Source organism: Gavialis gangeticus, unplaced genomic scaffold (assembly GCF_001723915.1).
Source record: "Gavialis gangeticus isolate Ggan-Ray unplaced genomic scaffold, GavGan_comp1, whole genome shotgun sequence".
Taxonomy (NCBI): Eukaryota; Metazoa; Chordata; order Crocodylia; family Gavialidae; genus Gavialis; species Gavialis gangeticus.
This window is the reverse complement of record NW_017729024.1, coordinates 38022020-38033702: the sequence shown is the minus strand read 5'-3', so window position 1 is coordinate 38033702 and position 11683 is coordinate 38022020. Positions and strand designations below refer to the sequence as shown.

Genomic DNA, 11683 nt, shown 5'->3' with positions numbered 1-11683 from the left:
ATAAAATATAGAAGGAGAAATAGTCATCCAAGAACCATGGTCCTCAGTTCATGATATTTCAAAGTAGCAGCAAATATTGTTCCTCATTGCTCAAGACTCTAGACACTTCCTTTCTACTGCCCTGGCCACAGGAGAGAAAGTGGGTAGGGAATGAGGAAAACCAGAAACAGACAAATTACTCCATATTGTGGAAGTTATACTCCAGAGCTCTGTGCCCAAGTTGAAAAGGAGCTGAACTTGGGATAATCGAGTGTCCGATACTTTGCTCCACTCATATATAGGTAAATAATGAGATGAATACCATATTCCAACTTAGGGAGAGAAGCACTGCTTAGAGAGGGAAACTAATGGCAATCTATTTTATAAAGGAATAACTGCAGCCAATCTAAGTACTCAAAAATATTTTTCTTCAAGCCACTCTAATGATACTTCGCATATAAGTCACTAGCTAGTAAACATACATTTCTATTTGCCTTCTGGTTTGTAATTGTTAAAGTTAATATTTTCATGATTTCTTTCTACTATCACAAGAGCTAGAAACTTACTCCTCTTTCAATAAAAGTTGAGATTCTTTTGGGATGATCTATCTGTGTGACACCTGAGTTGGTAGAAATATCTCAACTGTCAAGAGATTTTCATTTAAAATCAGAAGAGTTGGTTTAGACAAGTGAGTCTAATAACATCAGGGAGAGACCTCCACAGTGTTAGAGTTACTATTCTGTATCTTCAAATAAAGTTAATGAACTTTTTCCCTGTAATTCCAATTCCTAGAGCTGTTTGATGGTATGGTGGTACCCTCGTCTCCAAACCTCTTCCTCACTGAGGACAGATGAATTAATGCATCTCTGGAACAGTACTCATCTTCACATTGATAGCACCCTGATATAGCTTTTGTTACAAGGGGAAAGGGTCATGGAGTTCTAGAATATCAACCAGGCAAAGTGAAGGCAGTGTGTTCCCATACAGAAATTCTGTGAAGTGAACCACAGCTATTTCAAATCTGTTTTCCCCTCTTCCCTCTCTGCTGCCAGCATGATACAGCCGCTGTGGAGACGGAGTTACAGCTAGTGGGCCCAATTCTCTTCTCACACCAGCTGTGTAACTGCATTAATCCAGTGTAACCCCACAGCTTGGCCTGCTTGGAATTGCTTCCGATTAAAAAAGGTGGAAGTGAGAGTAGAATTAGGCCCCACCCGCTGTGAAAATGTGAATTTCATAGCAGAACTATGCTGCTTCCATTCTGGCTGGACTATCTTAGACAAATAAAAACCTTGACTAGAAACAGCTGGAACAGTTCAGAGAAGTGTATAAATCATGGCAGGAACACCTCTACTTGCTCATCTGATTTGCCACTTTACCTCTAAAGGCTTGGTTCAGAAGGAGAACTTTGATGGGGATCAAACACCACTATCCCAGAGGGGAAAATTGATGTTGTTATACCACAGAAATCCTCTCTGAGCCTTAGCAGTGATTTTTTCCCCCTCAACCAGATACAGAAATGTACTTAAGATAAAGCACTGTAAGATAATTTGAGAAATCAAACTCACTCCAGCTATAGTTGAAGACATGACACCATCTTTAACCTTCTAAGTATGGTCTTATTAAATGTAACACTTACTTAAAGCTCTTGTTTCAGTAAGAGTTAGTCACTGTATTTACCTTCTCTATCAATACATAACTGCAGCCAAGGCATGATGTAAATGACTGGTTAATACTAGAACCATCCTAGGAGCTATGGCATTAGCTCACAGAGAGATACTCAACCTCCAATTTACAAACCTTTTTCAGAATACCACAGGAAATGCATTTTATGCATCCCACGTGAGAAAGGTGGGATTGAAAGCACCATACTTAATATAAATGAACAGAAACTGAGTGGTCAGTTCTCAAACTTTCTTCCTTTCAAAGTTAGGTAAATTAACAAGGGTGTCGTTTGATAAACGAGGCTAAAAAGAAAAGAGGAATAGCATCTAAATTTCTAAATTCCTTTACTACATCGTTTTTGATTACTATTGCACTTCAGCTACAGAGTACAGTTTTCAAAGCACCAATGAATCCAAGTGTTTGCATGTGAATAACTTTCATTGCAATTTGAAGTAAAAAGTCAAAACAAAAATAGGTTATTAATTTATATTTATAACAATAGTGTTCACAGCCTCATTTAGAAATCAAATTCCATTTTGATAGGCACTCTCCTGACATTTGCAAAGATGTGATCTCATATGCTGGAATTCAGGCACTAACAAATTACCCATCAAGAATGATGGGGAGGGGGGGAGTGATGATGCGGGGGGAGCTTGCTAACCCTATCTACCCCCACCTCTCAGGAGCAGGAGGGAGGAGGGAAGCTTGCCCCACCAACTCCCTCCACCAGCACCCCATGTCACTGCCTCCTCCAAGGAGCTCGGGGGGAGGGGGGAAGCGAGTCCAGTGCTCCATCCCCTCCATTCCCATCATCATGGCAGTGCTCCACCACCTCAAGGGAGCAGGGCTGGGGCCAGCACCACTGGCCTCACCACTTCCCTCTTCCCCCCAGCCCTGCTCCCTGGAGGCAGCGGAGCACTGCTGTCTCCTGTACATAAAACTCTTGGAGCACTCTGATTGGTTATTTCAGTAACCAGTCAGAGTGCTCCAAGAGCATTACGGACAGACAGACGGCTAAGCTCTTTATTAGAATGATAAATAGCAATAGGCAACCTGAAAAATGGTTTGAGTTCAGAATATGACTTGCATCTTATTATGGTGTCATATCCCTCAATTAACAACCATACAATATTTCTGTTCCCATTAAACCAGTTAGTGAGAAATAAAACACTGGAAAACTATTCTATTATTGTAAAATATTCCAATGAGACCAACATCTTTTAACATTTTCCTACCAGAATCTAGCAATGGTTTTCTGCATTCATTTATCCTCTTTACTGTCTCCTCATATAGGCAAATACTCCCTTCCTACAAAGAAAGTGAAGCTGAGTAGTTTGGATTCCAGGCGAGAGTCAGCATTGTGCGTCTGTCCAGCAATTGCCTGTCAGGTCATCAAGATATCGAACCATGGGATGAAAACACACAACTTCGGCATTTTTAGTTTGTGAATTGAGCTATAAGTCCTATGAAACAAGGTCTTCAGTGGCATTTCAACAAATTTCCAGTAGATTTCAACAACCTACTCCATCGCTCTGCAAATGAAGCCTGCAAACTACAGAAATTCCCTTATTACCCTTGTACACACAATATCCTATTTCAGACATGTAAACAAATTCAGAAGTTCATTCTGATATTGGTTCTAGAAACCGTTGGATGTTTGCTTCCACCTTTTCTCACTGCTTGTTATAAAATACAAAGTTCAAAGTTTATTTTGGCTGCATACAGGTATGTTCACTGAATCTGGTCTCTATTCATATGGCTTACATTAAGGCGCATGAACATAGACTGGAAGCAGCATGTGCATAGACAGAAAGCAGTGTTTGTTGGTTCTAGGAGGCAGGTGGGGATAGTGGATTAAGTAATTCATTGTGGGGAAGGGGGTGGGTGGGACTACAGGAAGCTAGCAAGTATGATGTGGCAGATTGGTGGATGTGTGCATGGTGGTAGGGTGGAAATTAGGGACTAAAAATAGCCTGGTCAGGGTCAGGGGGATAGGAAGAACACAACCCCTGGGCTGGTATGCAAGCATTCAATAGATCAGGTCCCGATCTAAGTTAGCTCGCCACCTCAGATGAACTAACTTAGACTGAGCCCACCATTTTTGCCCGATGTAACCCACCTGAATAGATGAGCATTCAAATAAACCTAACCCCAGTTAGGTTAATCTAAATGTAATGCCTGTGCCTACCTTTACAGCTATTAGAATTCCTAGGATGCACAGTTCTCTCATGTGAAAACCTGAGGATCTTATAGACAAGACTTGTCCAACATACATACCGCGGGCCACCATGTGGCCCACCTAGCCATTTTCTGTGGTTCGTGGTGCTGCGACGGGAACCCCTTGTCCCTCCCCCAGCAGCTTTCTACTGGTTGCTGAAGGGCTGAGAAAGGGACAAGGTTCCCACATGCACCGCATCAGTTTGACGTTGCCGACATGGTGCGGCTCCTCCCCTCCCCCCTCATTTCACTGTGTCCCTTCCTCGCCCCACCCCTCCCTTCCTCATTTTCACGCCAGCTCCTCCCCTCTCCCACACTTCAGGGTTTCCATTCTTAGCCCCACCCCTCCCTTCCTCATTTGCATGCTGGCCCTGCCCTGCACCAGTCCCCCCTGGCCTCGTGGGCTGGAGCAGGTCACAGTGCAGCGGACAGGTGGGCACAGGGGGCATGGATGCCGGTGTGGAGGGATGCTGCCACCAGGCCCATGGGAGATGCTGCTGCTGTGGCTGTCGGGATGGGAAGCTCGTGCCGCTCCTGCCTCCCCCCGTGCCCGCAGACATTGCGCTGGGGGTGGTGAGTCATGGGCCCTGGGGTGGGAGGGACCCCTGCCACTGGGGCTCGGGCTTGGGGTGCCCCAGGGGAGAGGGAGCAGGGGGGTGTCCCTGCACATCCCGCACCCCCCTGTAGAGTCCCCACATGTTCCCCTGGCTGCTGAGCCCAGGTGTGAAGGTGTGGGAGCATCCTCGAGGCCACCCAGGTGGCAGGGAGGACAAGGCAGGGTCAGGTGGCACCCCTTGACCCCTGCGCCCCCAGGCTGTGGCTGGACTGGACAGGCCGCATGAGCGCCCACTCCTGCTGGCCCACTGGATGATAAAAAGTTCATGATCCAGCCCCACATTCAAAAAGGTTGGACATCCCCGTTATAGACATACACCACCCACTGGGTTACACACATGATTTATTTGACTACCATGTTTCACAACCTTCCCCAACCTCCATAAAATAGTATTCTATCATACCAAAGTTCAGATAGAATTTCTATATAGGATTTATGTGTGTATGGGTATCTGTCCAGGAAGTCTTCATATGCAAAAAACCCCAAGCAAACAAACAAGAAAAACTTTACACTTCCATTCCTGAGATGAACCCTCCCTTTAAAATTCAGTTCTTCCCCCTCCCAGCTTTCTCTGATATGAGTATTCATGATAGCATTTCTATTGCCTGGGACAAATGAAAAAAAAGAGATAGTTACCATTCAAAACTGCCCTAGAGAGAGGCTTATGAAATTAAGTCCTGATAAATGATCCCTGTTCACTTGGTCCAGCTTAGTATAGACACAAGCCCATTCATTAGACACAGTATACGTCTTAGATTCTGAGTGTGCAAATGAGAAACCCTGAAGTGTTGCATAAGATCAGTGCTCAGGATCCTCTTTAACTGCCTACACTGCCTAATTGCCAGGCTTAGACAGGTATAAAACAGAAGAAAGAGAAAATGATCAGGGAACCTCTCTCAGCAGCAGTGCCAGACTCATGGGGAGTAGCTATGGACAAAGCCTATGTTTTTTTTGTTTTTTTTTAAAGATCATGTGTTACTTATTTAATTAGTAATAAAATGCCATGATTTCCAAAAATAAATATTAGAAAATCTATTCTATGACTTCTATGAACAAACCAATCCAATTATGTCCTGTACTGGTTATCAAATCACTTTAATGGGCTATCAGTGTGTTCAGATTTCAACTGATAAACTGACTTATTCAACCCTTAACAACAGGAGGCTGTGAGATAGTGCTCACGCTAAGCAAGGCCTAGCATAATTACCAACGCACTAAAACTCCCAGAATGCTTCAAGGAGGTTGAGAAGTCAATGGTTGACATTCTGGTAATCATTATCTGACCCTTGAATAAGAATGCTGACAGTCTGATAAAAATTGCAAGCACGCAGCTTCTATTGCGAACTACGGAAACCGCATGGCTAAACCACAATGACGAAAGATAACCGCTTATTATTGAAGCAGTCTGGAAAATATTATAATATAGATGGGTTAACTAGTAACTAATAGAGGTAAGAATTAGAAATGCATATGTATGTGTGTTATCATATATAAGTAATAGAAAAAGTATGTTAGAGGCCTCACTCAGAGCAGAGTGCGGACAGTTTTGTATCTTTTGTCTTAAAAAAGATAAGGGACTCCTTTTACCTAAGCTGTTGACCAGTTCTGAGACTACTGAATTGGGCAGCCGCACCTAGCCTTCGGGTTAGAAAGCAAGGGCCTGATTTGGGAACCTCGTGAACCAACAGACCTCCTTAGTTTATGACTTTGTGAAACAATAAAAGTTTTAAATTGAACATCCAGGTCTGAGTCTGTGCTTAATTCAGTCCTTATATAATTTGGTACGAACTCACACAGAGGCAGAAAAAATAAATTGATCGTTTTTCATACAAATACCAGGCTCTCTTTTTACTTCTGAAAGCTCACATTAAAATGGAAAGAATGAAGATGTAAGCATAAGCAAAAGCTCAACAAGCCAGTTTTATTTATATTAGTGCACCAATAATGGCCCTGCAGTGGAAAGAACTGTTACAATACAATTGCAGATAATTATTCTTTAAAAAAATTAAAACATATGTCAAAGTGATTGAGACCAACTCATTTACAAAGTTAAAATTGACATCTAGACACGTTCTTATAGATTGTACAACAAGTAGAATATAAAAGAAACAGGACAGCAACATAATTCCAAAGTTATAAAGATAGGACCTTGATGTTCATGCCAGAAGTAACCTTGTAGCATGGAAATACTGTACTTATGCTGTAAACCTCCAGCTGTCTTGCTCTCCCACTTTAGATGAAGAAAGTTCTCATCACAATGAGATAATAATCAGAACTTCAAGCACAGACATAGATGCCAAATTATGAACTTTGTTTCTGCCCACTGAATCTTAAACCTTTGTCATCAGCTTCCAGCTGATGCAATTTAAAAAAAAGAGGATTTATTTTCTTATATAAAGACTGCCACCTCTGAGTGCCACTCTTGATTCAATCTCCGTGTACTCTGAACCAGCTGAGATTTCCCTTGGCAGGGGAGTCCACAACCTGGCACAGAACCAGCTGAAGCAAGGAACAGTTGTGGCTGGAATATCACAGTGCTGTCCTTAATGTGGCTAGCTTTGGCTATTTGCAAGGGGGTTATGCCAACCTCCATAAATATGGATAAAGTCAATAGCCCCCTAGCCTGTTTCTGGCTAACTACAAAATTAACCTTTTACAAGGTGCCTGGCCAGCAAAGTAAAGAAAGCAATCAATGTGTTTAGTTCAACTAGTAGTATAGTCAAACTAAACGGAGCAAAAGGCCCGATAGAAGCACCCATTTACATAGTATTTCCTACACATTTCCCTATGGTGCATGTGTCACTGCGCCACCATTTAGTACTTCCTTTAGAAATGACAGTACAATAACAGCCCATACAGCACTGTGCATGCCACACATGGTTATTTTCAGCTGCTATGTCACCAGAGCAATGCGCTATAATGAGGAAGTGTGTTGCTACAGCAATGTAGATGTGGCATCATGGTTTGTGACCACTGATACTACGTTGCTGTAATGTGTTGCTATGGCAATGTAGTATCATGTGTAGACGTACCCAAAAAGTCCTTAAGATAGATAACCCAAACATAGCATATTACAGCTTTAGCTTAAAAATGTTAATGGCAGTGACTGATGGAACCACTTGTGCTTTTATATAGTTTTTCTATAATTATGTTGCTGTAAAAAAAGAGGCAGCTGTCAGTGAAGATACAAAGTAAAAAAAAAAAAAAATATATATATATATATATAGGGCAGTGGAAGTGACATTCTACAATGGTGAAGGAAGGAGATAAGAAATTCTTCCTACCAGAAACTATGATTTTCACAGGACATAAATCCCACCTAATTAATACTTTCAAGGCTACAGAAAGACTGGTTCAATTCTGTTTCCAAAGTCTCAGTGAAACAAAGAAACTTAAATGAACCAGTCAGAGAATTTGTCAGAATAAGTCATGTGTAAACATTAGATAAGGAAGGAAAAATTGGAGAATTCAGCAAATCCAAGATGACCTGTGTGTCCTCTTCCTCCTCCTTCCCAAGTGTCCTCAGGCAGTATGGGTGAAAATCTATATTGTACTGTTACAGGCAGGTAGATAGCCACTGAAATAAATGGGGCTTATCTGTGGGTCTTGTACAATGGGTAGAGATGTACTTAATTCATGGGGCCAGCCACCTTTTTTCATGGCATTATCATAGCCTTGGGCTGATTTTTCACAGCTTCAGCATAGCTTCCCTTCCTCCATACCTCTGATTGGCCGAGGGGGGATGGGAAACCCACCCCCTGCTGAGAAACAGATAGCCTGAGACCCAGAAGCATGTAATTAAACTCCAGTTTTTCTCTAGGGAAATTTTGAGAGTTGCTCCCCCCTTTGCCCTCCTCACCCCACTTCCCCACCCTGGGTAAGCATGAGATTCCCACATTTTTTGGTTCCAGAAAGACCATTTTTATCATGCCTCTAGGTCAGGGGTGGGCAAAATGTGGCCCACCAGGCCATCCTATTTGGCTCGTGGGCCCCCCCCAAAATTTAGAAAATTAATAATTATCTGCCCCAGCTGCCTGTCATGTGGCCCTCAATGGCTTGCCAAAACTCAGTAAGCGACTCTCCACCCAAAATAATTGCCCACGCCTACTCTAGGTAATTTCTGGCAGCCACTCCCACTCCCCCGCCTGGTGAAGAATGAGGAAAACCCACTCCATGGTGAGAGATGGACAAAAGTTATACCAGGGAGCATATAATTAACCCCAGTTTCTACTAACCCCTAAGTATCAACATTTTTTGCAGTTCAAGTAATCGTCTCCTAGTATTCACCCTCATTACCCATTTAAAGCCCTCCAGAAAAGGACAATTGCTTTTCTTCCCCCAGCCACCTCCATTAAGGCTGCTAGCAGCTTCTTCGCCTCTCTCTTCTCTCCAAAGGCTTTCCTACTTTTTTTTCCCTGGAGCCCACTGAAATAGAAGGGCTCTGTTTTTCCTGGATGATGGTGATTTTTGTGGGGAACACCTGATAACATTCCCCATGAAGATCATGTAATCATGAATTAAATATATCGCTAGCTATGAGAGTGCAAAGGTCAGGTTGTAGACCTGCCTCTTGCCTCAGTATCTAACCTACCAAAACACCTATATAAAAAAATAACTCTAACCCTTTGTAGTGTGCAGTTCTTTGGAGATTATTGTTAGCCTAACAGGTTTGGACAGCCAACTAGTTGCTGTTATTTCTACTGAAGCCAGTGCTGACCTCGTCTCACTCTTACAATCCAACTAGGTATATAACCACCTCCTCAGTGTGCTCCTCTTCCTGCCCAAGAGCAGATTTAGCAGAGCAGAGAACCTGCTCATAGGACATACAGAATTCTATTGCTGCCTGGATTTTTCATGAGCAATGTCAGGAAATGAGTTGTATATGAACAAAGTAAAACCTAGTACTTAACATTAGTTTAGTCCTACACTGTCTTTATACACAGGGAACAAGGGCAGACTTAAACACTGGTATTCAACTTATTCCCATATTGACTAGGTACATGGTATAAGTCATTGAAAACTAGCCTATGCCTGTAAGAGAACAGAAGTTTTGCACACAAAACCAGTCTATACCTGTTACAGAACAGAAGTTCAGCACACAGACTGAACTGGTTTAAAAATGGCAGAACCTGGTTTGTCTCCTCCCTCACCAAAGGGTGAATGTGTATTCTGTTTGTTACTGATCTAAACTACACTGCTTACAGAAACCTGTGTAATTTATATCAATTCTGCCTTGGGCTTTTTGAATGTCAGGACCACTACCTAGCTAGTGTGATTTCTACCAGGTCACTTAGCTTCTCTGTGTCTTATCTCCCTATTTTCAAATGGGGATTTTAGCACTACTTTACCTAACAGAAGTGTTCAGAGGATAAATACATCAGATGTTGAAGCATACAGATAAAAACACAGCAAAAATATATTCTTCTTTTGCAATCCATCACAGTTGAAGAAGATCACCTTCCATGATTGCCTTATCTGTGGGTCCAAGGATGAAGACCAATCTGGGATCAACAGACTACTGTAACTTGGCCATGTGCTTGTGTGTGGAGTGAGCAGCTCTGGATTTTTGATTCAATCTGTGACACACTGTTTCTGCCACTACTGCTTTTCCATCTCCTGTTGTTGTCATAAGGTTTCAAAGTACTGAGATCCTTGCAGCAGACTCTTCCTCCATTTGGGGTGGTCCTGGGCAATAGTCTCCCATGAGTTGATATCAATATTGCATTTTTTCAAGTTGGCCTTGAGGATGTCCTTCAAGTACTTTCTCTGCCCTCCTCTTGAGTGTATGCCTTAACTGAGCTGGGAGAATAAAACTTGCTTGGGAATCTGTAGTCAGACATCTGGATAATGTGGCCAGCCCAGTGAAGTTGATGTTGAATGATCATCACCTCGATGCTCTTAGTGTTTGCCTGTGAGTGTCATGGGACAGGGTCCCTAAGGATGGCTGTGTTGCCCCTAAGGCCCCTCGACCATGCCAATTTGGCCTGCTGGGCACACTCAGTTCTTGCATGCCACATCTTGATGGATTTATAGTATAGGGAGGCTGCCTTTAAGTCCTCTTGGACACAGTTTGATGGATTGTCTGACCCCTTGTAGGTCTTGCTTCAAAATAGATGTCAGAGGACACCCCAGCTTTATGGGCTATATGAGTGGCTTCAACTGCCCCTTTACCATGCCCCAAGCTTTGCAGATGGCATTGACTTTGTTCGGTCTGGGACTTGGTATGAATTGGCCCCCTTGCCCTCTCTGGGCTCTCTGCAGCCCTGTCGCTATGCCTCACTGGCACCTGGGCTCTCTGCAGCCATGTTGCTGCATCTCACTGCTCTGTCTCCATGCCTCACTGGAGCCGGGGGTCTGTGCACCCCAAATGCCATGCCCTGTCTGGCACCGGGGGTCTGTGCACCCCAAATGCCGTGCCCTCTTTGCTGCCGGGGTCCCCACACTGCAGTGGGCCCCCAATGAAGCCTCCTCCTTCCCCAAATAGCCTCACCCAAACCACCAGTCTAATAAAACAGCAAATAAAACATAAGCCCCTAGGCTATAACACAAGCCACCCGGCTATAACATAATTCGAGTCACACTGGGCATGCTCTGCCCCTCAATAGTACTGGAAACTGCATCTCTGGTCAGGCCTCTCCCCTTTGCTTCCTCTGGGAGAGCTCCTTTCCCCTTGGCTGCTGGCAGAGAACTGCCTTCCTGGCTTCAGCCCTGGGGTTTATATATGAGCCAGACCCTGCCTCTTCTGGTCAGCTGACCACTGGCAGGTGTGGGCCAACTAGCTCATCCTGGCTGCCCTGGTAACCAGCATCTGGGGCTCCCAACTGACTGCAGCTCCAGCCCTTAAAAGGAGCAGGACACCCCAGTGCCCTGTGACAGTGAGACGATGCTAATGTTGATTTATCTTTCTTCCCACTGGATTCAAAGGATTTTCTGCAGGTACCATCAACTCCTCCATTGACCTGAGTTGTCTCCTGTATGTTGGCCATGTTTCAGCTCCATACAATAAGGTGGGGATCACAACTTCTTGATAAACTGAGATGATGTCACAATCTTTGAAACACCCATTTTCTTAGGCATCTGAAGACTGTACTTACACATTATTGCCTCCAAGATGAACATGGGCCGACAATGCGAGGTCATGGTTGGCAGGGCTAACCGGACCTTGTTGTGCATCCACAGGTGCATCTCAAGTAGAGCCAAGGAGGT

At 43.7% G+C, this 11683-nt stretch overlaps 1 long non-coding RNA gene across 1 annotated transcript in view; it reads right to left on the bottom strand.

Annotated features, from left to right (window-relative positions):
• Positions 1–4408: 4408 nt before the first annotated feature.
• The window catches only part of LOC109298194, a 16269-nt gene continuing 8994 nt past the window's right edge, over positions 4409–11683 (bottom strand). Inside the window, exon 3 of the long non-coding RNA XR_002097522.1 lies at positions 4409–4569. This is a non-coding gene — a long non-coding RNA (uncharacterized LOC109298194). The remainder of the gene's footprint in view (positions 4570–11683) is intronic.